General features: G+C 37.2%; 1 protein-coding gene across 1 annotated transcript in view; it reads right to left on the reverse strand.

Annotated features, from left to right (window-relative positions):
* Positions 1-6971, reverse strand: part of LOC126254107 (uncharacterized) — a 285482-nt gene extending 278511 nt beyond the window's left edge. Inside the window, exon 1 of the mRNA XM_049955283.1 lies at positions 6907-6971. The gene's annotated coding sequence lies outside the window, so the exon portion shown is untranslated. The remainder of the gene's footprint in view (positions 1-6906) is intronic.
* Positions 6972-7799: the final 828 nt, after the last annotated feature.

The following is a 7799-nucleotide window of genomic DNA, read 5'->3' on the forward strand; positions in this document are numbered from 1 at the left end:
GATGCTCTGTGTTTGGTGGCACCAGGTGGGTCTAGTCTACTATGAGCTGTTAAAACCTGGGGAAACTTAATACTACACATTACCAACAGAAATTGACCAATTTGAATCATTTGCTGATCAAAAACGGCCACAACACAAAGAGGTAACACAGTCATTTTTATTGATGACAATGTTCCTTAACTTATGGCCAAACCAGTTAGCGGCATGTTGGAAGAACTTGGGTGGGAAGTTGTACCCCATACTACTTATGCACCAGACTTGGCTCCTTCCAGTTATCACTTTTTGCATCGATGGGTCACACGCTTGCTAAGCAGCACTTTGGTTTGTACGAAGATGTGAAAAAAGGGCTTGATGAACAGTTCGCAGCAAAAGGGGAAAATTTTTACTGACTTGGTATTCACAAATTGCCCAAAAGCTGGGAAAAATGTATAACAAACAATGGGGCATACTTTGGCTAAATCACTATCATTCTTCTGAATTTAACACATTCTTGACCACAGAAAATGGCATTTCATACTTGTACACCAGGTATTAATCAATGAGACCACTAACTGAAAAGGCTGTTGTGTTTTCACTGTTCTTGAGTATCAAAGCATGATACAAACATAAAATTTTATTGCTAGTACAAAGATTCTTATGTTTGCACAGCTTTCTTTTGTGGGAGTGGGGGTGGGGTGAGGATAAGGAGGTGGGGAGAGGAGGTCTTTAGAAATACAATATATTGTACGGCGATGTGAAAGCAGTAATGAGACGCAATACTAGATACTTGAACAAATGTGTTGCCTTCTTGAACACCAGTGACAGGAAACATTTGTATTTGGAGTTGCTGAAGGAAAGTAACAGAGATGCAAACTTTACTCCTGTTCCAGCCTGAACACACTGGAACTTACACAGCAGAATATTCTGAAGAAATGAATAAATTTTTCCACAGTTATGACAGATGCCTAATGCAGGTATTTTGAGTGTTAATTTGTTGTCAGATGACAAAGTGAACTGGACTCTTGTGGAGACCATATTCATCAAAGAATATAATAGATAATTAATTGATGAGCAAGTGCTTCATGCAGAAATGAATGGAGGATGGACTGAAGTGCTCAGTGCAACTTCTGATGAGATTCTCAACTCAGTCACACATCTAAATAAATTAGTCTTCAAAGCCTTAGATTCATGTTTTAACCCCAGGACAATAAGCTCAAACACCATTAATGTAGACACGGGAAGAATCTTGCAGTCTGTACCTGGAATGACTTGGCTCTGTACCGCAGTTACTCTGAACAGTATAAATCTTTTCAGAATGTTGCTAAAAAGCAACTGTCTATTCAGTCATCAGGTCTTGCTGACATAGTCAAATGTTTGTATGCAACATGAGTTGATAATCAGTAGTTCATAGCCAGAAGGCTATTTGGATTCCATGTGCCAATGCAGAAAGTGAGAGACTATTTTCTAACACCTCTGAAGTGTAAAAAGACTGGCAGCACTATCTATCCAACAGCAGAGAAAAATTGACAATATTGTCATTTGACTGAAAACCTATTTGCTGTCAAGTGTTATTTTTTCCTTTAATCATCGAGTGTAATAAATGTCTTTTTTCCTTTTTCTTCTCACACCATTGTAATGTAAATAAATGTGGTGTGTATGGCATAATGAATATAATCTAAATGATTAGATATACTTTCAACATAATATTGAAAAATGGTTAAATAGGTCAAATATGAATAAATGAAAAGAGAACCAAGGCAGCAATTTTACATTAGTAGCATGAACTTTTAATTGATGTAAGTGAGCTATTTTGAGTTCTGTAGATCACCAGAATTCAGTGGCTAGTAAATCTACAAAGTACTGCAGCTAAGCTGCTCACAACCCAGGTACCACAGGAACATTATCTGATATATATATTAACTGAACAGCCAACCTGTATGGACAAAACTAGGTCCAGTCTTCAATTACAAGGAAAGACTGGTAGTTCAAGGTCACAAAACCTTAATTTAAAACATACTTTGCCTTTACCCTGAGGGCCCTGGTGATCGCAACGACTAACTGGATACATTCCCCACAGAACATTAACCTCCAGCTGCTCATGCTAGAAGGCAACAGGTCTTAGGTACAAGCTTAGAGCTAAATCAAAAACACAAACTGCTAGGCCTATATCCAATATATTCAACTGTACCTTTTTAACCATCACTTACAATATTCGGGAGGTACAGTGAGCCTGTTATTACAATGAATCCTGCAGAAACTACATGGAGAACGTTTAACTCCAATGTTTCCTTTTCACAATCCTCATGGGTGAAAAAACCATTTTGTGATTTATATACAGATATTCAGTCAAATATGCCTATTAACAGTTTAACAGCACAAATCCTACAATGCTTATTCATCATTTAATCTAGAAGTTTGACTTCGTAATTTAATGAACCTTTCCAAAAAAAAAAAAAAAAAAAAGAGGGGGTAAGGTCACTGAGCTCTTCCAAACCAAAATCCCAATTCACCCCCCCCCCTTAAGGTATCACGGATCTAACAGTGCACACCCCAAGATCTGAATTACTCAGAACCTTCTGTCAGCGGCTATTTCTCCATGGTGTGTAATGGCACATTTTAGTTTATCTGTGTCTCCTACACATGTTTGGGAAGCAGTAAAATAAAAGAAGTGTGATTATTTACACTTCAAAACAACTAAAATCACTAAGACTATGTGCCAGTTACTTATGACACTTCACACAGAATGCCAACAAAAATGTATGAAAACGATAGCTTTCAGAATGCCAACAAAAATGTATGAAAACGATAGCTTTAGTTTACTTCAGGTAATAAGTTACAAAAGCAGAAGAGATCTCAGTGTTTTTGGCAAAAACTACAATATTTGTTGAAAACAAAACCAAAACTATTTTCACTTGGGAAATATAACATTACATCACCAGATTAAATTAAAGTTGCAGTAACTGTGCACAAAATAAATTTCACAAAATTAGATTTAAATCTATTTCTGAATGAAAAATTGGCTGGCTGTAAATGAATTCCTTAACAAAGAAAAACTGCTGTACCAGACACTGCAGTGAAGGTCCATTAGTGCACAGCAGAGCTAAACAAAACCTTATGTTCTTCAAGACTTAAGTAGAGAAATGGTTCAAATGGCTCTAAGCACTATCGGACTCAACATCTGAGGTCATCATTCCCCTAGAACTTAGAATTACTTAAACCTAACTAACCTAAGGACATCACACACAGCCATGTCCGAAGCAGGATTCGAACCTGTGACCGTAGCAGCCTCGTGGTTCCAGATCGAAGCACCTAGAACCGCTCGGCCACAGCGACCAGCTCTTAAGTAGAGAGAGAGAGAGAGAGAGAGAGAGAGAGAGAGAGAGGGGGGGGGTGGGGTGGAGACAAACTACAGTGACACTGTGGTTTTCAGTTGGCAATGTTTCTAAAACTTAAACATGAGATAATAAAGTATGAACGTGTGGGCACTAGCAGTCCATATATATATGAGATTAATTGCATGTAGATGGAAGAACATCCACTCACTGTTGTTGACGTAGGTAAGGGATCCTCATAGCCTTAGAGGCGAAACCATTTCATCATTCAAATGAAACGATTTTGGGAACAATAAAAAACTACATAAGCGGACAGGGATTTGGATCCTGCAACTGGAGAATTCAAGTCCAGCATGCAGTATGTTAATCATTTCTCTACTTTGATCAGTAAATTATGATCCCAGCAACCACCCAAATGACAAGGCACTAAGCTCTACTACGGGTAAGCTTTAAAAAGAAAATACTAGCACAAATAGCCAAAATAAACACTTAGTCTGCTCTGTTTACATATTGTAACTGACTGCTACAAAATCAGTTACAAATACAGTAAGGCATGAATAGGGGATTCCCCAACATAGCTTCCAACAAAGACTGAAGCAATGTGTATTGTGCAACAATCTTGGCTGAATTTGAATTTTATATACTTCTTAACAGTGTTACATCAACATTGTTGATTTAAATGATACTTCAAGACCAAGACTGGTAACTGAAAGGTTTTGTACTTAATGTTACACTCCAAACCCAAGCAACCAAGCAGTTTAAATACATTTGATAGGACGAAACGTAAATTGTAAAGAAAACAGTTGATCCATCATTCTAGTTTTGATGCTTATACTGTTTCGCCTGTTCTAGCAGACAACCACGAAAAATCCCATTTCCACTTTAGCATATGGAACCATCTACAAGGGGGACCAACAGATAAACAAGTGCTAGAGCGCCTGCACACACGTTCAAATTTTAGACTAAGATACCGACATCGAAAAACACAGATGGATCAGCTCAACAAAAAAACAGTCTGTACAATTAAACTCACTATAAAAAATCGTGGAAGACTACGTTATAATGATTGAAAAATTCACGTTTCCTTGAACTGCATTTATGAATGATGAAAAACAGTTCTCTGTGACCTGTGACAGTGGCTCAATAACTAGCATTAATGAGTAGAGGTTACCAAAATGTTTTAATGCGTGAATTCGAGTAACAGTCGTAAATAAGACCTATAGCGTACACAATGGCAACAACGTTCAGCAAAATATTAGTCTTACAATCTAAGATTCATCTATGTTACATGCTCACTGATGGCTTAGCAGTTGTCCAATGTCGACAATTTCTTTAAGTCGATCGTTCACTTAAAAATCAATATGGCCGTTTCCTGCCACTGCATTCACAAACGAACCTGCTGCTCTGTGCGTTGTTACAGAAGCTCCACGACTGGCGTTAGATAGCGGCGATATAGTTGTAGTGTTTTAATGCGTGAATTCCAGTAACAGTCGTAAATAAGATATTTAGCATACATAATGATAACAACGTTAAACTAAATATATCTTACAATTTCTTCTAAACAGTGCATAAAGTTGAAAATTTCTGCAATAAAAGACTCATGGTGCAAAAATATTCATACAAATGGAAAAAAAGACACCGATTCGTCTATGCTAAGTGCTTGTTCAGCACTTACACCATGCTCATCTTTTCATTCACGAAGTCAATAGTTCACTTGTAAATCAATATGGCCATTGTAGCCACGTTGCACATGAGACCAATGAGAATTTTGAATGCAGAAATTTCGTAACTCAGTTCTTTATCTAATTGCTACACAAGTAGTTTACACAACTTATGAATTATTTCATTAATATTTAATTCAGTATGATAAATATGTAACATATTATTGTTACAATTTTATAAGTAACGTTCAATTTAGAAGATAATACAAAGTAATATATAATGTATTATATACATTATAAACGTAATATGAGTTTTAACAACACTTATTTACGAGCAAATCATATTCAAACATACATTCTTAGTCAAATATGCTGCCGGTGTTCGTCGATCTCGCTGTTGATTGATTTGTCTTCCAGGTCAACATCTGCTTAATTGTCACCACACCACACACATGTACGCACTCGAAAGCAAAACTCCAAGTGAAGGGGCAACGAACCACTCCTTTGAGCGCAACACGAAATAGCCAATGCGCATGCGCCGTTATTGGGGCACTGGTCTACTGCTGTCGCCAAGAAGCAAGCAGTTTTTATACGCGTGCATATTTCACTACGACATTAATTTTAATGTATACACGTGACTCACGCCGATGACTGCCTTTTCATAAATTTTTTGTACGCCAAAAACTCACGTACTGATGAGAAATCGATTGCGCCCACGGCCACCAAGGACTCGCAGTTTTACAAACTTAATTACGGAAATCATTTACAGAGAGCTATTTTCTATATATAGAACGATATACCGTGTTTCTCCTTACCGCCAACAGATGCATACGGAAATTACTATAAAAATGCTAGGCCATATCAAACCCTATTTGCACTCTTGTATGGTCTCAGAAAAAATTGAGTTATAAACGACATGGAAATGAAATGTTGGTAAAAAGAAGTACGGGAATTTCACGAGAATGTTTTGATATCAGTCTTTCAGAGACAATATTCTCAAATGAGCAAGGTAATGCGACTGTATGACCTACTTTGTCACAAATGATTAACTGAAGGAATGTAGCTACCCTGTTAATACAGTAAAGCGATACAAATTCACATTTCTGCAAAAACAGAACTGCCATGTGTGTTTGATATAGATCCATATGTGGCAGAATAAAATAAAGTACTTAAACAGTAATACGAATAATCAATGAGGGTTATTACAGGGCAATGTCATGAGCAGTCGTCTCCCCCAGCCCCCGCCTGCTCAATCTCTCTCTGTGTCTGGGATTAGATGGTTGTTTTATTTGGTATAAAACAAAACTACAGTAACTCAAAGCCACTATTCTTCACAACATTCAGTCAATTATTTGAGCGTTGTTAAATCCAAAAAATTGTTACTAAACAAAAGGTAGGTTTTCAACAACTGAAAAGCGTCTTAACACTTTTTAAAGTTCACAATGCTGTTCTCGTTACTTCTTATATAGTATCATGGAGCACAAAAAGGTATACTATCCTTAAATATAGACAATCACACGGCAATACGAAGAGGTCGTGTTTTCTATCGTAAACAACGTCCTTGGGGAGTTCCGAAGAAGCAAATCTTTCATATAAATCCACAGGGTACTAAAGACGTGTTTACATGCTAAGGATTGAGCAGGATCATCATCCATACTATATGTGAAATGCAGCATGCTACACGACAAAACAGAGTAAATGACAAAAAAAATCATTTGATCACTAAACGTTAAAAGACAAAACCAACACATACATTCCTTGTACGTTCAACGAGATAAATGGTAGCGCTGAATTACAATGGATTGTCCAGAAACAAAAATTCTTTATTCAATCGCTGACAATACATTTCTCTTAGAACATAAGAATGAGAACCAAAGGTTTAACATACATCTCTCCTACAGTTAATCCACAAATGAAAATTTCTTCGCACTCACCTCACCGGTCTTGAAACAACCGATCCTTTTCAAATCACAGCCAAAAGTGAACAACAACCGCACATACTTTACACAAAACACTACATGAAATTCGCTCCCGCCTTCCCACCAAAGACCTTACACTTCCATGAAAATACTGAGATAGCACACTTCGGCGGCTTCACGGATTTCACAAATCAAAGACGACAAACTTATTTTCATGAATATAATTACGATAGTTATAACCATATTAATTCGGTGTTATAATATAATGTGTGAAAAACTCTTGCCATATACGATGTTTATGAAACAAATGTGCTTTAAGTCATTTCTCCCATGGTACAAGACGCGTGAAACGGCCGTCTTCGTAGTTACTAATCAGTAACCCATGCGTCTACAAACTTTATATGTAGAAACTGCTATAGCAAGGGATAGAATATTAACCACGAAATTTATTAAGTAGGCGGGTCTCCTACTAGATGACCGTTTACAAATAGGGGTTCATTGATATGTCATCGGATAATTGCTTTCCCAGTTTCTGATACAGAATGAGTTTACACTTATTCAAGTACTATAGTATCTTCTTTTCACTATCATTTGCTGAACGTTAGTTCGCACATAAAAAGTGCGACAAGATAATTTAGCATTCAATGGAAATTTCGATTTCGAGCCTACAACAAATCCTTAATACGCCAATTAATTAGTCCTTTAAGACCGGTAGCCCCACCCTCTTCCTTCCCCTCTTCGTAAGCCTTCTGACTCCATCCCCCCCGTCCCCTTCCCTCTCCTGTCACTCTCTGTCAACCTATCTGTGGCACAGAAAGGGGTAAAATATGCTGCTATAAAAATTTTCGACAAATTACCAGATGAAATAAAATGCCTGACAGACAGCAGTAATAGCTTCAAAAATAAAT

The sequence above is a fragment of the Schistocerca nitens genome, chromosome 1, assembly GCF_023898315.1.
Source record: "Schistocerca nitens isolate TAMUIC-IGC-003100 chromosome 1, iqSchNite1.1, whole genome shotgun sequence".
NCBI classification, from domain to species: Eukaryota; Metazoa; Arthropoda; class Insecta; order Orthoptera; family Acrididae; genus Schistocerca; species Schistocerca nitens.